The sequence below is a fragment of the Dasypus novemcinctus genome, chromosome 16, assembly GCF_030445035.2.
Source record: "Dasypus novemcinctus isolate mDasNov1 chromosome 16, mDasNov1.1.hap2, whole genome shotgun sequence".
Lineage (NCBI taxonomy): Eukaryota > Metazoa > Chordata > Mammalia > Cingulata > Dasypodidae > Dasypus > Dasypus novemcinctus.
Genome location: NC_080688.1, coordinates 20993887 through 21017074, shown reverse-complemented (window position 1 = coordinate 21017074; position 23188 = coordinate 20993887). Strand labels below are relative to the sequence as shown.

The 23188-nt window shown below is 36.0% G+C and overlaps 1 pseudogene; it reads right to left on the bottom strand.

Annotated features, from left to right (window-relative positions):
* Positions 1 to 21381: 21381 nt before the first annotated feature.
* On the bottom strand, positions 21382 to 22263 carry LOC101433277 (transcription elongation factor A protein 1 pseudogene; annotated as a pseudogene).
* Positions 22264 to 23188: the final 925 nt, after the last annotated feature.

The following is a 23188-nucleotide window of genomic DNA, read 5'->3' as shown; positions in this document are numbered from 1 at the left end:
AAAGTTTTAAAAACACCTTTCTAGATAAACTGTTTAAATTTCCAAAATGAGAATGTAGTGAGGCTGACAGAAATTTCATTTTATAGAGTATTCACTATGACAGAGCATAGAGAGGACATAGTGAAGACAACCAGATTCTTAGGTAATTTCCACAGGAAAGCAGATCTTTGCTTTTCTCCCAAAACTAAAATGTCTGGCTTTTTCTTCTCTGGTATAATGCCATCTCTATTCTGTCTTCCTTTTGTATAGGGAAAACAGTTAAACTTAATTAATGCTACATGCCAAGAGACACACCCTGATTACACAGCTGCTAAAAATATTCTGTGGAACATACCATTCACCCTGATTGTATTTATCAAACAATTAAAATGTTAAAAACTTATATAGTGATCAAAGAGAACTGCCTATTGTGAATAGCCACTTGAAAATAGTTTTCTTTCCTTATTCATTAGATAAATACATTTGAGTGCATTATTTTAGCCAAGAAACTTCTGGCTCCTGGAAATACAACAGGAAACCAGAAGCTCTGTCTATGAATAAAGAGCTAGAATTCCCTGGAAGAAATCTAGATGAAGGGAAAATGAATAAATATGAAGTTTTATATGGATATAAATTATGCAATGAAATAGAACTTATTACTAAGAGGGAGAATTGAAGAAGAGAGTGTTAGCGTAGAAGCCACATAGTACTCTTCAGGATAGGTTAAGGATCATAACTATCCTGAATGTCTGAAGAAAAATGGGAAACCAATACTTTACCTTATTTTTCTTTTTTTCAGGGAGGAAAGAAATGAAAATTTAAACACTTTCCAAAATGTACAACATTTTTTTATTGCCTTCTCACTCAGAATTAAAACACACAATTAAGTTGAATTTAAGTGTTTCTCATTTTTATAATTTCTTAATTTGGCTTTGTTTTGTCCAAATATTGCAACAACTATTTACTATAAAAAGCCAGAGAATCATAAGACTTTGTAAAAGTTTATAAATATACTAAAGAAAAAAGATTTATTTTATTAAAATATATAGAATTTTTATTCTAGTGTATACCTGAACATTTTTTAAAGGTTGACGTTTCATCAGATACTCTGAGGCAGTGTATATCAATCCTCTCTGAACATTAAAATTATCTGGGTCTTAATAATTCTGATGCCTGGGTCCCATCCCAGAGATTCCAACCTAATTATTCTCATTTGTGCCACAGACACTTATAAATTTTTAATGTCTGCAGGGGACACCCATAGGCATCAAGGTTTGATAAGCTCTTCTCTTAGGAAACTGAAACCCATGATAGGACCTGGTTACTCCTGCTTTATGATACTTGGTCCAACAGCATCACTAATTCCTGAGATCTCAGTAGAAAAGCAGAATCAAGGGCTCCATCCAAGATTTATTAAATCAGGAGCCTCATGTTAACAAGGTTTAGGGGATATATATGCCCAATAAAGCATGAGAAACACTGAAGCTGAATCACCTTTTAGATTCCAAACCATGGAATTTCAAATCTGTACAGGACAATGAGGACACTGCCAATGAAAAATTCAGTTATAAACAAATGTATTTTGCAGAAAAGTGAAAACACAGACATTGCAGGGAAGGTTATCCCAGGAATTTTGGCTGGATTTTACTATTTGAGCTTTCTGATTGATATGATCTGTGTGGGGTGGGGAGCTGTATGTTTCTTCATAAATAACCTGGGCAATGTGTGTCAAACAATAACTGCAGCTCTGCCTTTGTAACTATGCCAATCACTCAACCTGGAAAGCCAATTGAGTGATACTGGCTCTATAGGCTTTGAATATTCAAGAAGCATGCAAACTAAATGTGTTAATTCAAGCTTAACTGGAATGTGGAAGATATATATGGCAGTATGTGTTAATTCAAGCTTACCTAGAGAATATGTGTTAATTGAAAACCTATCTGATACTCAGATAAAACACTTGAAACTCTAAGAAACTAACAAAAAGTCCTTTTGCATACAAACACCACCATTTGACTCCACAGTTCTACCTCCTCAGTATAAAAGAAACCCCAAATTCCTATTTGGGGCTGGGTTTTTATTAGAACAAGAGTCCACCAAGCCCAGCTGGCCATAAATAAGTTTTCCTTCCCAAAATTATTACTGAATCCTGGCCTTCCATATACAATCATTGAATCTCTGTGCTTCCACAACATTTCTTGGGGGCTTGTCCAGGATCGCAGTGAAGGCCAGAGATGGTGGCAGTTCACCACCCCTTTCAAATATCTCCAGGAAGCCAGGAAGACTCAATTGAATCCCAAATCTAGGTGCCCATGGACTCCTTTTAGTCCAGATAAAAGGATGTGGGCTCTGCCAGAGTCCTCCTGGGGACAAATGGATGCACCAGAAGGTCTAAAAGAATATTCTGGGAATGAAAAGACTCCAAATACCAAACAGGTAAGACTCCCCTGGGGGGTCATAGTGTTAGAGAAACCTAACTTTAAATGTTAGAAGGGGAGCCTGATAAACTCCCAAGAGGACCCCAGTACCGCCACAATTCAGGGGGAAGCCATCTTCTCTAAGTCTGAAGGAAAAAACAAAGGCCTGATATTTAAGTTTAGTTAACTGCAGATTAGCATCTGGTTGTTTCTGCCTCCATTAAAACAGTGAAGGTTTGATTATAGTGGAAAGAATGTTAATAGGTTTAATTCCTAATGCATCTTGAAAAATTGACTGGATTTGGAAAATCTTTGTTATAGAAAAATGAATAGATTTTTGTAATAAACTTTGTCTGAATATAAGTTAAAAAGTGGAAAAGTTTAACCAAAAATAAATTTTTGTTTTCGTGCTGGATTGCAAATGAGATTGTTTTGTGAACAGCAAGGGTAAGCAAAAAGTCCTGTAAAAGTTTTGGTGTTGGAAGTTCCCCATCCCTAGGATTGCAATAGTTGATGAATGAGCTGTAAGTCAGGGATGGCCATGCTGGAGGGATGAAAATTATGGACTGGATTAATGGGCTTTGTTCTTCTGTCTGTGTTTATTTGATGATGGTATATGCTTTCATGCCTCCAGATGGTAGTGTTAAGTTGTGAGAAATCATAAACTTTGGTTGGGCAGGAGGACCTCCCCTGCCATTAACAAAGGAGTAGAACAATTATAGTTTTTAAAGCAGACCTCAGAGTTTGAACATGTGTACACTCTGCTTCCTTGCTCCTGAATCTGTTCCTGCTCTTATGCACTGCTCTTACCATTTGCTGGGGCTCAGGAATTCTCCACATTCATGTCTGTGCTGTGCACCCAGGCTTATTAAATCTGGCCCCAGTCAGAATGGCTGGGTCATAGAAGAGTGGCTTAAATCTTGGCCCTGCCAAAACAGAAGCCCCCCGGGAGAGCACCGGGCCCTGTGAAGCTTCTTCAAGCCATTTTAGTAGCCATTGTCCTGGGACTTGCCTGCCATTGCCTTCTCCTGCCCCCTCCCCTGGGGGGGTTGCATGGCAATGGCAGAAAGCTGAGAGCTTAGCCCTCCCAGTGGGTCCATGCCTTTGCAAGCTGCATTCCTGTCTGACTACACCCAGCTGCCTGGGAGTGGGGAGGTGGAAAGGAACCAGGCAGAGACAGGATGAATGCCATGAAAGTTCCTTTCCCCTGGGGTGGTCACAGGCCAGGATACCTTTGCATGATTAGCCTTTGCACATGTTTTGGCTTTCTTTACTGAATTTTTCTTTGCAAGTCTATGTTAAAATGCTTTGGAATGTTTTAAAAACTTTAAAACTAGTAAAGTGTCTGTCTAGCAAAAAAGCTATTGCCTGAGAAACCCAGAATCTGTTAGCTAGAACAATGAACCTTTAATCACTTAATGGCCTTTTGATGGCTAGTTTAACTGGGAAACCATCAGACAATAAAATCATCAAACTGAAACTGCAAAGGAAAAGAACAATTCAGCTTGGCAACTTCACACTAAAATTTAGTCAGCCTGTCTGCCACTGCCCTATAAATGCAAAGGAATAAAATTCTTTTGTTTTAATCTGTGCTTAAATTTTGTGTTCAACTTTGAAATCTATTTAACTTTGTCAGTTTGCTTGTGCCTAGAAAACCAAATTTAAAGTTCACCTGATACAAGTTGAATGATGGTAAAATGTAACCTAGAAATGAATCTTTAAATGCCAATTCTGTCTTGCTGGTGAATTTAATGCATAACTCATGAGTGGAATTTGTTTAGTTCCTGAAAATGTCAGAAAAACTGCATGGAATTGTTACTAATAAAATTGTTTTAACTGCATAATTGATAAATAAAAATACTCAAATTAATTTTAATTAAAAAATTCCCAGAAACTAAGAATGAAAATCATTGAATAAGTACCTCTCTCTCTATATATACATAAATTTATAATTAAACTTTTTTCAACGAAGTAAATGTAGCCTAAATTTCAGCTATTGTAATAAAAATCTTAAACTAATTTACCTTCGTTTATGGCTACTTCAAATTATCTAGTGTGTACTATAATAATAGTAATTATAACTTAAACTTATCTTATAGTTTTTAAAAAATAATTTCACCTCCCCCTAGGCTTCAACTATTGTGATAGTAATTATAAACTTCATTTGCCTTTGCTAAAAGTTACTACAAGTCTGGCCCACCGCTTCCCTTTGCTTATGGTTTTTAAGCAATGAAAAAATGTATGTGGTTATAAGTCATTAATTAAAAAGAGCCACAAAGGGGGGAAACTGTGAACCCCTAATTTGGAAAATCCAGCAAAAAAGAACCTTCAGAAAAATCTTTCAAATATCGTTTTACAGTTGAACTTGTTTTATAAGGAAAAAAAGGAAAAATGTTTTAAGTAACTAAGTTGTGTTTCTGTGTCAAACTATTCATGTCTGCCTATTTGCTCAAATTGTTAAAATTAAGTATTCAGTTATTTAGGTGGTAAATATTCCTAAAACCAAATTAAACTAAGGGGTATGGAAAAATCATATAGAAATCTGAGTATAAAAATTATTGGAAAAGCTATAAAAATCCTTACTAAATTATAATTAAACTGAATAGTTACTTTATGTTCTGGAAGCCTAGAAGTCAGTATGCTTTTAAAATTATTCACAGTTTGAAAATTTTATCAAAAACAAGAAGTTTCAAACCTCTGTATTGAAAAAAACACACACACAAAACATTCTTTGTTTAAACAATAACAGTTTCAACTTATTTAGCCTGAATGTTACCTCTTTGGTTTATAAGATATGGGGTTAATAAATTAACATTATACTTATTAAATTTTTTAAATAATACAAAGCTCTAAGTTTGTGTTTAATAAAATTAAGTTAAAAATTATAGATCTGCCATATCCTAAATGCATAAAGTGAAATCCATTGGCAGCTAATTATAATTTAAGGTAAATTAACCAGTTTATGTAATTATGTTTAAGTATGTAAATTTGTAAGAACAACTTACAAATTAAAGCATTTGGATGGTTAAAAAGCCATTATTAATTGGGAATCTAAATTGATATTCATGAAAAAAATAACTTTGTAACAATAAAACCTGTTTAAAGTTCAACCCAGTGTGTATATTCCAGTGTAGTAGTAAAAAGTTATGTTGATCCCACTGGGAATCTTCAGTTTTCATTTTAAAAATAAAAAAAGTTATTTTTCCCTGTACTGCTAAAGTGGAATGTCTGTGTAATTAATGCCTTCATGGTAAAAGTGTACAAGGGGAAAGCAAAGTACTAAAAGTTCATTTAATATATATCACATTGCATTGAAAATGTTTAAAAAATGTATAAGAGTCAAGGGATAAGCTTCAACATTATCAAAATCTCTTGTGCATTCAAACCAGGTATCCAATACATACAGAGCACTTTTCCACATGAGTTATTGGCTAATTTGGTCACTGACCCCTAAAACAATGAAAGTATCTACTACATCTCTGGTGATGCTCCTGAAGTGGATGGGAACTACTTTGTGGTTTGAACTCTTGTAGCAGCCAATAGTGGTTCAGTATGACCAAATGTGCAGTGGATATTGTCTCCTGACAGGCACTGTTTCATAGTGGCAGAGAGTGCTACACACCAGGCTGGTAAGATCTACTCGCTAGTTCCTCTCTAGTGTCAACAGTGCTGAAACTTCTGTGAAGAACATAAGAAGTGGAGCAATGAATACCAGAATACTGTAAGTAGAACTTAAACACACTTGGCACTATGGCTTACTCCCATGGAAAAATAATCTGTATGATAAAAACCTATACATTGAGTGGTGCACTGATTAGTGTTAAGTACTGTACCTATATCCTATTCTAAATATATGTCTGATAACTATGGTAATGCTTCTAGCAAACCATATACAGAAAAGCATTAAACATGTTAAAAATCCTGATCAACTTCACTTTATGAATTGTTGATAAATATGTTTATAAAATAAAAAAGTGGCCACCATGCCTAAGAAGAATGGGGCCAACAACCCTGTTAATTAAAAGCCATCAAATTAACTTAGGGCAACCTTTCATATCCTTTACTTCCTACTAGGTGAAGGATGTACTTGATCCCAAAGCCACCAGTGGCTTACAGGTAATTGGTTAATTAATACCAGGCTCAATTACTAAAAAACCCTGAGGAGCAGATAAGAATAAATCAAACTCTCAACATGATTTGGGCTATGGGTGGGAGGCTCTTTGTCTCTTCAGAGATAACCTTAACCTAAACTGTCTGTCCTGACTTGTGGGTGTGGAATGGTAAGAGGTTGCAGTCCTGCCCTTGGTGACCATGGCAATGAGTCCAGGCCCAGGAAACAGTTTAACAATGCAAAGTCTATAAACTTTAAATATTCAGGGAAAATGCAAACCAAATGTGCTAAAAGCTTATCTAGAATGTATGAAGTCCATGCTAAAAGCTTATCTAATGTGGAAGATATATGCTAATTCAAACCTATTGAGAACTGAAACAAAAGAACAATTTGGCCTTTCCTCTCTGTAAAAAAGAGAGTCAAAAATCTTGCTCACAGCTCAGGATTGAAACAGAAAGCTCCAGAGTCTGGCTGGCTATCAATAAATCATTTTTTCTTCTCAAAATCATTCCCGAGTCCTGGCTTTTCTATACGCAAATAATTGAACCTCTCTCAAATTCTACAACATTTTTGAGGCTCTCCCAGGATTGCAAATGAAGGCCAGAGGCAGTAGCATTTTGCTGCCCCTTCCAAGTCCCCAAGGAAACTGGGAAGACTTGGATGAACCCCAAATCTGGGTGCCCCTGGGTTAAATTTAATCCAAAAAAGATGTGGGCTCCACCAGAATCTTCCCGACAAAAATCAAGGACAGTGGAAGGTCTGAAGAGAAAGATTCTGGGAACAAAAAAGATCTCCAAACATGGAAGAAGGTAAGACTCCCCAGGTGAATGCAGTCCTGAGAACCCTAGCTTTAATTGCTAGGGAGGGAGGCTGATCACCTCCCAAGCAAACACTATAGCCCCAGAAAATTTGGGTGAAGCCATTCTCTTGAGGTCTGGAAAAAGGAGGAAAACTGGGAAAAAGCCTGGTGTTTTGGGTTTGTCTGACTGCATGTTAGAATCTAGTACTGGTCTTATATCCACTGAAGGAGTGGAGGCTTGATTTTAATAGGAAGGGTTGTTTATAGGTTCAAGTACTAATATCCTGGAAATTGGCCTGGATTTTTAAAAAAATCTTGGCTACAGGAAAATGAATCAGCTTTGCTAGTGAAGCTTGGTTTGGGTGTAAAGTTAAACAGTGAAAAAGGTCTAGCTGGAATCTTTTATTATGATGCTGAATTGCAAATGAATTGCCTTTATACCAGATGTTAATGTTAAGTGTTCTTTTTAAGGTTTGTGATGGATGCAGGGGCAGCCATGCTGAAAAAAACATATATATAGAACTTGTGGGTCAGATTAGTGACCTTTATGCTTCTGTCTGTGTCAGCTCAATGGTAGTGTTGGAGTTGTGCAGTTATGTAAAGTAGTGGAATTTAGTTGAGCTGGAACCCTCCCTTGCCATTGGGGAGGGGGTGAATTGATTATAGGACAAAACTGCGGAGTCTGGATGTTTGCAAAGTCTGCATGTTTGTGCATGCTCTGCTGTCTCATCTGAATCTGGATCTTTGCCAGGACTTGGAGGCTGTCTGTGTCTGTGCCACGTACCTGGGTCTATTGGGTCTGCCCCTGTCAGGGTGTCTGGGTCCCCAGGAGGGGTGCCAAATTTGAGTAGGTTCTGTCTACCCATTTTGGCAGAAAGCTGGAAAGGGGGGAGTGGCTTTCCTCTTTCCAGTGAGTCCACACCTTCTATTCATAAGCCACATTCCTATTTAATTGTTGTGCACCCGACTGCCAGGAAGCAGGAGAAGTGAAGGGGATAAAACCACAGTCAAAATAAATACAGGAAAGTTCCCTTCCTAGGGTGTCAATTTGTATTCTGCCCAGGTTCTTTACTTTTTGGAATCTCTCTCCCTGTAAGACTGAAGAAATACTTTTAAATGTTTTAGAACTGTAAAGTTGTCTGAAGAAAGGAGCTATCCCTTGAAACAATAGACCTCTAATCACTTGATAGCCTTTTCAATGGTCTGGCTGGGAACTTCAAGGTTGTGAAACTACTGAATAAAAAGAAAAAAAAAGGAATGAAATGCCACTTTGAAATCTATGTTTGGCTTTTGTCAGTTGCTGGCACCTAAAAATTCATGGTAAAAAGGTTAAAACATAGTTTAAAGTGAATCTTTAAATGCCAGTACTCTCTTGCTGGTGAATTAAATGCATAACTTGCAGATGAGAATTTGTTCCATTACTAAGGCAGGACTCAAAGAATTGTTACTGATAAAATTCTTGTAGCTTAATTAATAAAGGTATCCAATTCACCTTAAGGTTAAAAAATTAACAAAAACTGTAACTAAGAGTTAAGATCATTTATAACTGCATTTATATTATAAAACAGTGGAAAGATAAAAACTGAAATTATAACTGGGTGAATTTAGCCTGAAAATATTATTATTGGTGTAAATTCTAAACTAACCTTACCTTCGTTTATGGTTATTCCAAGCCTAGCCTCACCCCTTGCCTTTGCCTATGGTTATTTCATAACAGCTCCTGTCCTACTAGTATTAGTAACCCTGCTTTCTCTCATGAATCCAAGTGTAAACTAAATTGCAGCCTGGTGAAATTCTTAGCCCTTGCATTTAAATGACCACTGGAATTTTGTTACCTCCAAGGACTGGGAAAAAAAAGGGGGGTGGGGGTGGGGAATTCTCCTGCCTTAACTGTCAGTGTTCCTAAGAGTGGCAATTCATGAGAGAAACCAGTTTGTCTCCCTGAGGCTTCCAATAGCCTCAGTACATATACATAGAATTAATCTTGTTGCTTATCAAAATTCTGCTAAATTCAAGGTAAAATATAAAGTTCTGAAACAAAAGAGAATTGTGTTAAAACATTGGGAACATTTTGATTACAAGCCATTTGTTAAAAAACAAAATTCTTGTGTAAAACTGCATGGTCATATTGTAAAATTGCACAGTCATAGTGCAAATTAAGAAAAGTTTCAAGAGTCCTTGAATGTTTTGCAGTCACACTTATTTTGTAAAAAATGGAAATTTTAAGTAACTAAAGTTATGGTTTTGTGTCAAACTATTAATGCCTGAGTATTTTCTCAAATTGTTGGAGTTAAAAATGCAGTTATATAAGTAATATATATTTCTAAAACCCAAATTAAACTAAATGGTATATAAAATAATGCAAATTATAAGTAATATCAATGAGTTGTATTTCTGTGTCTAACTCTATTTGTGCCTGCCTACTTGCTCAGTGTATATCTTCATACATCAGGATAATATCAAATTAAGATGTGAAAAATCCTAAAAGAACTCTATTCAAATTATTAAAAATTAAATATGCAGTTATATGTAAATAAATATTCCTGGAGCCCAAATTAGACTAAGCAGGATGGAAAAGTTGTATAAAAATCTGATTATAGAATCTATTGGGAAAGGGCCTCCTCTTTGCAAGAGCTTTGAAGGCAAGGCTAGGTGTGGCAGATTTAAACCTATCTACTAGGCTGAGAAATTAAGAATCAGTTTGCCCTGTAATTTCCCAGTTTAAACCTTTTGTCAGCCATAAAATAAAGGTAATTAGTGGCTCTGTTGACAAATTTCAGTAAGTAAAGAAAAGTCCATAAAAACTATGGAGAGATCTTTCCTGGATTGTGATTAAACAAATTAAGTAATTGTGTAATGTGTTTTAAAACCTGATAGTCAGTATGCTTTTAAAAATTACTCATTTTCATAACTTAAACAAAAAAAAGTTTTAGCTTCCTGTAAAGATAAAAAGAGAACATTCCTTGCATAAGCTATAATGGTTTCAGTTTTATTTAGCTTGAGTGTAATCTCCCACAGTTAACTTATAAATGAAATTAACATATGTACAAAATCTTTAGAGTAATAAAAATTTATGTTCACATTAATAAAATTAAGCTAATAAAAGATTGTAGATATGCTCTCTTAAAGAAATAAAGTAAATTTCTTTGGTTAGTAATTGTAATTTAATAAGTTTATTTAAATGTAAAGTAACTAGTCAATGTGGTTGTAGTCAATTATAAAAAGTTTGTAAAACATCTTCCAAAATGAAAACATTTAAATAGTTCTAGTTCTAGAAGTCATTGTTAACTAAAAACTTGGATTAGTATTGGTTGCAAAAAAATAACTTCGTGGTAATAAAACCTGTCTGAAGGCCACAGCAAGGTGCATATTTAAATAAATGGTAATAAAAAGTTATCTTGATTCTATTGGGAAACTTCTGTTTTCATTTTAACAGTGAAAAATAGTTTTTCCCCCTCTATTACTAAAGTAAAATACCTACTATTATCTTAATGGTAAAATTGTATAAACAGACATTTGATATATGATATGTTGCATTAAATTATTTAAAATATATATAAAAACAAGGAATAAACTTTAACATTGTCAAACTCTTTTGTGCATTCAGACCAGGCCTTGAATACATTACAGGTTGCCTCTCCATGTGAGTTATTGGCTAGGCTGGTCACTGACCCCTCAATTAGAAATATTTGCTATATCAGCCTCTAGTTCTGCTCCTGAAGTCAGTGGAAACTACGTTGCAGTTTCAAGCTCCTGCAGCAGCCAATGATAACTCAGTAAGTGTACAATGGATATCACCTCCAGACTGGCACTGTTCCATAGTACCAGAGAGCACTATGCACCAGGCTGGTAGAATACTGGAAACTCTCTAAGATCAATGATACTGCGACTTGCTCACTGTGAAGAGCCATGATAACAAGATACTGTAAGTAAAACTTAAATACAATTGGCATTATGGCCTGCTCCCATGGAGAGATAACATGTAAAGTATTACAATCCTGAAATTTAAAACTATTAATTGCAATTCAAAATCCTAATACATTACTTAATAATAAGTGCTGTACTTTTATCCCATATTAATAGATGCCTAATAATTCTAAAGTTATCTTTTCTATTCTGGATCAAGTACAAAAGTATATTAGACATGTTAAATTCCTGGTAACTTTATTTTCTAAATAATAAACCTGTCTATAAAATAAGGCAACGGTCTTAGCCAAGCTCAGCCAACTTACTATTCTAATGTACTCTACTGTGTAGCAAAAATGAGGCTTGCTTGTTAATAATGAGTCTCCTATTGAACAGTCAAAATTACCAGAAATTATACATTTAAAACCAAAATGTAAAAAACCTTTATTCTGTAGTTCTGATCACTCCCACAGCTAAAAACTAAGAAAATTTCCAACTTGGTGTACTAATCCTGAATGAAACCAATTGCCCAAAGAGTGCCAGTTCACCAGGAGTGTCTGACAGAGCACATGAGTGCCAATCATTAAACAGCTTAAAATGTGTCTTCAAACAAAGCTAAGTATCTACTGCTATTTTCTCTCTAAAAATAAATAACTTAGAAAAAAATATAAATATATATACTGTTCCCACCAGCTTTTAAAAAGGGTTGCCATCTTTATAGGCACCTAACCTTGTCTACCTCTGTAATCCAATGTACTCTTTTAAAAATGGGTATTCCAAATTTTTAATTAAATTTGTTTCTTTCAGATTGAACATTTTATTAACCATATGAAAACTTCAACCAACTTCATACAGAAGGTCAGATCCATCTTCCTCCAGTTAAAATAAAATAAAGTTTTACACCTTGTTAGGCAATGACTACAGCCCATGGCCAGCAGGAAGCAGTTAGAGAAAAGAAATCATCTCCCTTCAGCACCCCTTTAAGACTAAAGCTGTAAACTCTTTAAAGGTAAAATAAAATTAATAGATGGATCTGGAGCCTGACTGAAAAATCTGTGTAGGCGCCGGTGGCCCCAGGATGACTGCAGGGGAGGCCCCTGCCCCAGAATTCTACTGTCTGGAGTAAAAACTTATAAACTTCTGGGAACAGGCTCATGGATGCTGCACTAAAAATTGATAAGTAAAGTAATCAATCAAAACAACAAACAGCCATCCACCTCATAGCTCCAACAATAATTATGCCAAAGCTTAGCAAGTTACACTTTGGCATAAGGGGCGAAATGATGTGGGGTATGGGTGGGAGGCTCTTTGTCTCTTCAGAGATAACCTTAACCTAAACTGTCTTTCCTAACTTGTGGATGTGGAACAGTAAGAGGCTGCAGTCCTGCCCTTGGTGACCATGGCAATGACTTCAGGCCCAGGAAACAGTTCAACAATTCAAAGTCTATAAACTTTAAATATTCAGGGAAAACACAAACCAAATGTGCTAAAAGCTTATCTAGAATGTATGAAGTCCATGCTAAAAGCTTAACCTAGCATGTGGAAGATATATGCTAATTCAAGCCTATTGAGAACTGAAACAAAAGGAACATTTGGCCTTTCCTCTCTGTATAAAAGTGACTCAAAATCTTGTTCGGGGCTCGGGATTGAAACAGAAAGCTCCCGTGTCCGGCCAGCAGTCAATAAATCATTTTTCCTTCTCAAAATCATTCCCAAGTCCTGGCTTTTCTATACACAAATAATTGAACCTCTCTCAAGTTTTACAACAAACCCAGGTTTCCCTCCTACCCCTTATTCCAGCACCTGTACTAGTACTTCAATTTCTACAGTGTCCACAGTATACCAAAGGTAAACAAACCAGGGTAGCTGGCTTAAAGTTCACCCCAGAAATTGATGAATGCTTGTTAAAAATGATCAAATCTATCTCCCAGGAACAGTATAGTACAAGATCCTTTCTGACCATCACCAAAGCACTCATCTGGGGAAAAATGTCCTAACCAACTTAACCAAGCAAATTTTCAAAAAACAAAGCCTGGTAAAAACAGTCAAAAAATTTTATCAGAAGTTAATCAATTAAAACCAAAATATAAAAACTTTACTCTGTAATTCTAATCATTCCCACAGCTATTAAAAATAAAAAAAGTTCCAGCTTTGTGTACTAATCCTGAAAAAATCAGCTACCCAAGAGTACCAATTCAACAGAAGTACCTGACAAAACACACGAGTGCCAATCATTGAACAGCCTGGGATGTATCTTCAGGAAAAAAAAAAAAAAAAAACCACAAAGCTAAGTGCCTAATACTTAGTGTCCATTATAATTTCTCTCTCTGGGGTTAACCAACAGCATAAAATAACTTAAAAAATACATACATATATTTTAAATCTTCTCCACCATCTTTAGAAAGATACCACCTTTATAGGCACCTAATCTTTTCTACTCCTGTGGTCCAATATCCTCTTTGAAAAAACATGTATTCTGTTTCTTTCAAAATGGGCATTGTGTTAGCCATGTGAAAACTTCATCCAGCTTCATACAGAATGCCAAATCCATCTTCCTCCAGTCAAAGTAAAATAACAAAGTTTTACACATGGTCACGTAGGGACTACAGCCCATGAGCAGCAGGAAGTAACTACAGGAAAAGGATCATCTCCCTTCATCACCTCTTTAAGATTAAAGGTGTATACTCTCTAAAGTATATGTAATAAATATAGCTAATGAAAAAGAAACATAATAGATGGATCTGGAACCTGGCAGGGTTCCATGTGGACATTGGTAATGCCCAGGATGTCTGCTGGAAAACCCCACCCCCAAAATTTTGCTGTCCAAAACAAGAACTTCTTCTGGGAACAGGGAAAACCTGGATATTACCCAAAAACTTTCTCTTTAAGCCCTCACTGGGAGATTAATAGGTGGGGTAATCAATCACAACAACAAACAGCAGCCCACCTCATAACTCTAAGAATATTGATGCCAAAGCTTAACAAGTTAATTTGGCATCAAAGAGGGGAATGATATGAGCTGCATATTTCTTCATAAATAACCTGGGCAGTGTGTGTCAAACAATAAGAACTGCAGCCCTGCCTTTCATAACCATGCCAACCACTCCAGTCCTGGAAAACCAATTAACTGATATAGGCTCTATAGATTTTGAATATTCAGGGATCGATGCAAACTAAATATGTTAATTCAAGCTTACCTGGAATGTGGAAGATACATGTGGGGGGGTATGTGTTAATTCAAGCTTACCTAGAGAATATGTGTTAATTGAAAACCTATCCGATACTCAGATAAAACACTTGAAACTCTAAGAAACTAATAAAAAGTCCTTTTGCATACAAGCACCACCGTTTGACTCTGCACTTCAACATTCTCTGTATAAAAGAAACCCAAAATTCCTATTTGGGCTTGGTTTTTATTAGGATAAGAGTCCATCAAGCCCAGTTGGTCATAAATAAATTTTCCTTCCCAAAATTATTACTGAAACCTAGTCTTCCATATGCAATCATTGAATCCCTCTGCTTCCACAACACTGTCCTAGTTTCTCAAAGTCTTTACCATGCTTGGGTATTATGTTCTGCTAGTCCTGTTTCTCTGTATTTTAAACCCCATTCCAGATTAACTGCTTCTAATTATTTTAACTTATCTTGTGCATATCTCCAAGTTTTGATTGTATGCTTTCATTTTAAAGCTTTATCTTTCCCAGTTTTTACTCAACATATATCTTCTTTTTGGCACTCCCATAGCATATCCACCCACTACTGAAACTTCCAATATTATTATATAATGATTTTATTTAAATTAATTCAGCTTTCACATAATTATATAAATATTATTTCTTGATCTGTTTGATTGTATAAATTTCTTGCTTACATCATTATATTCCTGGAAAAAATAATTGCATTATATTGTCATTTATTTCATTTCTTAATTTGTGAAATTTACAGAAAAGTAACAAATCCTAACATTCTACCTTAGCAGATGTATGTTAGTCTTCTTTGACTCCCTAGAGATTACCCTGTATATTTTTTCTTTTGATTCTTTTACAGAGGCTAGCTGACATGTTCCTGAGCACATATCTAAGTATTTCTTAGAGTTTCCAGGTGAATTTTTAATAGATATTACCTTGGCTGTGTGAAATTGTTTGTACTACCTTGCAATTTATGTTAGGCCATATGCTTCTTATTTTACCGTCAGAGAAAAACTGGTGCTAATGATTCCTGGAAGAATTGTGCATGATGTAAAACAGCACTCTCTTCCATCATATTACAGGTTTGATATTCCCTGATTCTTCCGTTATTGATCAAGAGTAGAGTGACTTTTTCTACCTGCTTTTAATTGCTATGTTGGAGTGATTAAGGAACTTACATAAGTTTGGAGAAAATCTGCTTATGATGTGAAGATGTTCCCTTTATTAACTACATAATATTTTACATGAACTTGCACTAAGGACTTTGCATTTAACTTCTAAATGCCTTCAAGAATCACTGTCACCCACAGAGAAAATGTGGCATTGGTGTGGGAAGGGTGGCCATGGTGGCTGCTGGGTGTGGGGAATGGGAGGAAGAGATGAGATGGGGAGGTATTTTCGGGACTTGGAGTTGTCCTGGGTGGTGCTTCACGGACAACTATGGGACATTGTAGATCCCCCCAGGGCCCACTGGATGGAACATGGGAGAGTGTAGGCTGTGTTGTGGACCATTGACTATGGAGTGCAGCGATGCCCAGAGAGGTACTTACCAGGTGCAATGGATGTGTCATGATGATGGGAGAGAGTGTTGCTGTGGGGGGAGTGGGGGGTGGGGGCGGTGGGGTTGAATGGGACTTCATATTTTTTGAATGCAATATTTTTTTAAAAAATGAATAAAAATAAAAAAAAAAGAATCACTGTCACAATTGAAAACATCATGTTAGGTTTTTAAACATACTTAACATGAAAATACTTTATTGAATTATGACTTTAAAAATTAATCACTTAATTTAAATGTGGCACTAATTTTTTTAAACTTTTATTTTATTTTATTTTAAAAGAAGCATTAGATTACATAAATGTTACATTGGAAATACATTGTAAGCCCCAATCTGGGAAGTCCTGGGGAATCCTGCAATGTTCTTAAATATAGGGGCGGGAGTCTCTCAAGAGCATAGGTAGTGTCCAATGGAGGAGGAAAGCTCTCAATGTCAAGCTCTCAATGTTATTGCAAGTATTTATGAATATAGTTCTTCAAGGAGTGGAGCTTCATGTTTGCCATGGCTCTTGAGGGGAGGGGGTGGAGGAATAGACTAGATGGAACATGGGGCATTTTGGGGATGATGGAATTGCTCTACATGATCTTGAAATGGTGGATACAGGCAATGTTAAGTTTCATCAAAATTTGTAGAAGTGTATTGTCCAAAATTTAATCCATGATGTAAACCATTGACTGTGGTTAGTGTCAATGTTTCAGTATTTGTACATCAATTGTAACAAATGTACCATCCATATTTAAAATGTTATTAATAGGGGAAGGGGATAAAGAGGAGGATGCTTGGTATATGACATTCTCTTTTATTCGGTACTTGCCTGTACTGTAATCCAAAGCTTCTTTGAAGACAAGAAAATGGAAAAAACAAAAAAAGACGTGGGTAATAAACAAAAAATGTGTCACTGTAGACACAAGACAATAGATTTTACATTGATGAAAGAATGTCAGACACATTTTTAAATCTTTTTAAATTTTGATATTCTTTTTTATTATTCCAATTTTTAAAAATTATTTATTTATTATTTTAAAAACTATCAATATTATTTCATTTTCTTATTAATTGTATTAAGTTAGTTTGTTGGCTTCATTTTTGAAGTTTTGGATCACAGAAGGGTTACAACTCTGGCAAGGGTGGATCATTTCTGCGGGGTATCATTGATGAGGAATACATAGGAGGAGGTTCACCTGGGGCATGCCTATAAGACATATGAATATTTTCAAGTGTTCATGGGGCATTGTCATGGTGGGTGGAGATACACACAATAGCCAAAAGAATATCCAATTCTTATTCTGGGCAGCTTTGCCACATTCTCTAATGGGACAGCAAGAATCCTGAGTACAGTGGTAATGACTAATGAAGGAGAATGGACCATTGACAGATCCTTGATATTGATGACTGTGCTTACGAACCTTTTCTTTTGAAATTGAAACTTAGCCTAGTATTGTAGCGTGTCTAAGAGTTACTTCTTGATAGCCTCCTTCTTGCTTAAATGAGGGTTCTCACTAAGCTAAACTCAGCATATAAATGCATTTCCTTCTTCCCAATGTGGGACATGACACTCAGGGAAGAGTGTCACAGGCACTGATTACTACCAAGCACCAACTATTAATGCAACTGGAAAAATACCTCGATCAAAAGGGGGAAAGTGTAAAGACATAATGAATTTATATAGCTAACAGACTTGAAGGTGACTCAGTAAGTTATCCCGGAAGTTATGCTTATGCGTGTCTCAGCAAGATGCCATGGACTGCCAAAGTAAATAGTGCAAAAAATAGTGGGGCTCCTGAGGGCTTTGGAGACATCCAGACACTCTAGGCAGGGCTGTCACCTCGGGATTTTTGCATCCTGCCAGTGGGCCCTACTTGGGAATTTATGCTCCCCAATGTGACAGAGTTGGACTCTGTTGTGTTTTCCCTACATGTGGCTTTTCTGCCCCTTCTATTTGAACCAATAGTTAGTACAAGAGTTTATAGGTGTATGTCCAAGTGACTTAAAACTTCGGGCTGTCCTTGTGCCAGTTGGGCCCTGAATCTCAACAGAGTCGCAACATCTGCTTTCCCATTCATTGGATTCACCCAGGTTAACCAACAAAGAGAAAATGATGGACAAGACTATCCCAAGGAACAGAGAGAGTCTGCAAGTGCAAGGAAGATAGTCCCTTCCATCTGTCCCATGGAATGTAAGACCCCTCTCAATTGGAAGTAGAGTGGGCATCACTATCCTAGTATCCTCAGGATCAGGGAATGAAAGATGGACTAGAATATATTTACTGTCATTCTACTTCACACTATGATTCTAGAAATGGAAGTGCTTTTGTTACTGATGTGTAGGTAGTTGCTCCTCTATGTTCCAGGGAGAGGGAGAGGGAAAAATAGGTGTAATATTTGGGAATTTTTTGGGACTTGGGAATCATCCTGAATGACAATGCAAAGACAGATAAAGCCCATTTTCTATCTTGTCAAAATTTACAAAATTGTATGGGATAGAGTGTAAACTACAACGTAAACTATAATCTATGCTTAGTGGCAATGCTCCAAACCGTGTTCATTAATTGTAATAAATATACCACACTAATGAAGGATGTTGTTAGCATGGGAAAGTGTAGTAGGTATAAGGAGCAGGGCATGTAGGAATCCCTTATATTTTTTATGTAACATTTATATAATCTAAGTATATTTAAAAAATCAAAAAGCTTGTATTGAAAAAAGAAAATGCTCTTCAGAAAAAATAAAAGAAATATAGGGGATTATCATATATCCTATCCCCACATACTTTTCCCCATTAACAACATCTTTCATGAGTGTGGTACATTTGTTATAATTGGTGAATACATATTCAAGCTTTACTACTAACCATGGTCTATAGTTGAAATTATGGTTTACACTTCTCTCCACACATTTTTTTTTTTGACAAAAAGTATAATGACCTGTACTGAGCATTGCAATGCCATACAGAACAATTCCAATGTCCCCAAATACCCCCATTTTACACTTATTCTTCCCCCGTCTCTGCTCAGTACCTTTGGTGACCACTGTCTTTATATCAATATTACAAGTTCTTCCATTTCTAGAATAAAATAAGACTATTTGGTCCATAGTTGCATTCCTCCCTCATGTTTGTTCATTCCTTTCACTTGAGGATTTGGGGATGGTGATGCCCACTCTTCTGATTGAGAGTAGGCTTAGATCCCATCGGGCATATGGATAGAACAGTCTTGCTTGCAGTTGTTGATGCTCTCCATTTTCTGGGATGGATACTGTGCATCATCATCCTTTTGTTAGATGTCCTGGGCAAGAGTGATGAACTAGAGAGTAGGTGTTGGCTGCAAGTCTGCTGATATTCATGGCTCAACTGGCATAAGAACAACATGAATATATTAGTCTCTGGAATACATATTTACTGGTTATAATGCTAATTATAGGTTCATATGAAGGAGGCATAAGGGCCATGTGTATGAAAATTATGAATGAGTCTACCTTTAATTTTATTCTTCTTAAATTCACTCTTTCAAAAAATGCTATTTATTTTTGAAAGGACCAGGGATAGATTAATCTGAACGGACAAAGTAAAGGTAGGCTGCTGTCAGGGGGCCAATTCTTAAATACATAGGTCTTAATATGGGCATTCTAATATTGTTTTCTGTATTATATCAAACTGAACTTCAAAAAGACATGGGAAAAAAAAGGTGAGGAAGGGAGTGCCAAGCATAGATTGAACTTGTTCCAGCGGTGTTTGACAGAATGTAGATTGAGCAGGATAAAGTGTGGACTTTGTAATGGTGGCATTTTAGATGCACTGGGGCAAGCTTACATTAATGAAATCCAATAGAACAAATATACACGCTTTGACAAAAGTAAAATTTACTTTCAAGAGCTGCATACACAATAACTTGCACTGCAGCCTATTTACACACTTTGTTTAACTACCTCATTCAGCATTTAACAGAGAAAATCAGCAAATATGACTCAGGACAAAAATATTTTCCATCATCCTCCCTATGGAAAGACCAGAGCTTTAATGGTTTAAAGAATCCTTTAGCTTAATCCAAGGACAGTTTGGATTTCCAAATCAAAACCAAGGTTTGAACTGTTTACATTAACTGCTCTTTAGTAAAATGCTATCATTTTCTTTCCAGTATGTCTTCCTATGAAGGAAAAAACTCATAAGAACTTTCATTCTTTGCTTATGTAGGCATTTATGAAGAACCATTCCAAATTGTGACAGCCTTCTTCTGCAAAACTAGAATCAAGTACCAAGTCAAGTGCCCACTGGAGGTTCTGAGGGCAGGGAGAGGGACAAGCAGCTATAATACATTTTGGGGACTTAGGCATTGTCCTGAATGACATTGCAACAACAGATACAGGCCATTATATACCTTGTCAGAATCTACAGAATTGTGTGGGAGAGAGTGTAAAATATATTGTAAACCATAATCCATGCTTAGTAGCAATTCTCCAATATGTGTTCACCAATTGCGATGATTGTACCACACTAATGAAGGATGTTGTTAATTTGGGAAATTGTGGGAGGTGTGGGGAGCAGGGCATATGGGAATCAATATATTTTTTACTTAATTGTTATGTAATCTAAGTATCTTCTTTTTTTTTAAATAAAAATATGTATATTAAAAACAAGCAAAAAAGCTCCAGCAAATTTAGGGGAGCAGGTGTAGCTCAGTGGTTTGAACACCTGCTTCCCATGTACAAGGCCCAGGGTTCAAATCCCAGTGCCTTCTAAAAAAAAAAAAAGGTTTGAGTAAAGTAAAGGTAATTCCAAGAGTAAAATCTGTTAAGAACAAGTAATATACAGGCACAAGAAATTAAAGAAATGATGATCACCATTAATTACAGGTGCAAAATATCCCAGTCTTGAGAACATCATAATTAAAATCAAATTCATATGTGCATTCAAATATTATGTACAATTTAGATAAACTGGTCAACTATTATCTGAATGCAACACCATATTTGATAAACCTAATGTTATATGACATTTTCTTCTCTTCTAATATTTTCAGGTACATGCCAATATGGAAAAAATGTAATTTCCATTTATGTATATAAAGTGAAGAATAACATTTTTTGAGTGTATGTTTCAGATTGTAAATAAGTTGTTACATTTTCTTTAAAGAAAAAAACAAGTACCAAAGTTTAATTGATAAAAGTTTAATATCAACTTAGTGATAAAAATGAAGAAACATTTTCTGAAACAGATACCATACAATTATTATATGGTCTCCCTACCAATCTCAAACTAGAGAAGACATTTAAGGAAAGGCTGTTATGTCAAAAGCAGACTAACCCAAGAGATGTATGCTGCTTTAAAAATCTGATTTGCTGGAAAAACTAAATGTTTGGCATAGTTTTAGAGCCAATTACGAAATTCATTTTCTTAGTGGTCCAGACATCTTGCCAATTCTTGCAACTCAACAGAATTTCCATGAATTTCCACATTCACTATAGACAACAAATGTTGCATTGGTTCATGAGCCCTGTGGATTTGTACAGTTCTTCTTTCTACATTTGCCACATGTGAACAAGTTGGTTTGAGTTCCAACCATTTTGCTATTTGGTGCTCTTGATGGCGTCTTTGGTCAAGATTTTACTCATGTCTTTGAGCTCATCAAATGCCATTTCCTCTGCCATCATTCTAGCAAGGAGTCAGGAGGAATATTCCCACACAGTACATTAATTTTCTTAAGATTCTTTGCATCCTTAAGATTTGATATCCTACTTCACACTCTAATTTTGTATGTCATGTCTGTATTCCTTATTTCTTGATATATATCTTCCTCAATTTGAGATCCTAATTATTCTTCCTTTTAGTTCCAATAGCAATGTAGTCATCCCCTGTTCCCAAACCTGCAGCAAGCACGTCCCTCCATATTAACGGTACAGAATCAGAAGTGCTTGCTGCCCGAGGAAAAGATGAAACCGAAGTATCTCTAGTATTTGTCTCATCCTCTCTGCTGCTTACGTTGCCACTGGAGCTACTTTCTTCTCTAACTTCAGGACTCTCTGCGATTTCACCTCAGGTTCCTTTTTCTTTTCTTCAGAGACTTTATGAGTTGATGGTTCATCTGATACATTTTTCCAGGTTTTGATGAGACATTTTGTGAAAGATATAACTTCCTGTCTTTTTCCCTGCATGCAAATAGCTCTAACTGCCATTCCGATTCTCGTGGACTCTAAAAATCCCAGAGTCATAGGAATATTTTTAAGCTCTTTCAGTAAACCCAATGTCCAGCCACGTCCTTCTGCACCATCTTGTCCATCTTCTTGGCAATACGAATCACTTCTCCCTCCATGGCTGCGGCGGACCCTCGCCGTGCCACCCACAGGAAGCTGGTGCTGCTGGGGCAGAGGAGACTCGGGGATGGTGCTAAGTGCTTGGCAAGGTCCTCCGCGCATGCCCGACCTGGTTCATTCCTCGCCCATAATAGTATTTTGATGTTTCCCTTTCCTTTTGGTGGGATAACTTCCAGAAAAAGAGAATTCCTTGAAACTCATATGGTTGTAAAAAATCTCTACGTGGGAGATTTTTCTGCTCCATTTACCATCAGTCCCATATTTATGGAATGATTTCATTGAGCTTAATATCAGAAAAAAAATTTGCGTTTTAGTTATGTCAAGACAGACATAATACCTAACTTGGCAAATTTTGTGTCTTTATTCCACTGACATGCCTCTTTAAGGTGTTTTCTGCCTAATCAAAGAACTTTTTCTAAAAAAATGTTTGTTTTTTTTGCCAATTATACAGCATACAAAATAGACTTGTTCATCCTGTGAGTTTTCAGAGTTGCTCAGAATTAACTGCTATACAGCAGATGTTCAGAATAAAGTTTTGTATAAAACAAAACAAAAATGGGACCAAAGGAAAAACATTGAAATCAAGTAAATGTGTTCATTTGAGCTGGTAAAAACTTTGACTGCATTTTGGTTTGCTTTATGTTCATGTAACTAGTTTCTTTCTTAGATAGGTGAAGAAATATGCAATAAGAAATTTGTAGACCTATATCTGAGGATGGTCCAAAATTATTCTAAAAGACACTGCCTTTTTAAGTGTAATATAGACTTCATGGGCTCTTTCTGTGACTTCTTTTCTTCTTTTTTTAATCTTATTATGTTTTATTACCCATGATATATAAAGACATTATACAACTTAACAATAAAAAGACTATCCTGTTTAAAAATGTGCAAAAGATTTGAAAGTACAAATTGTCCAAAGAAGAA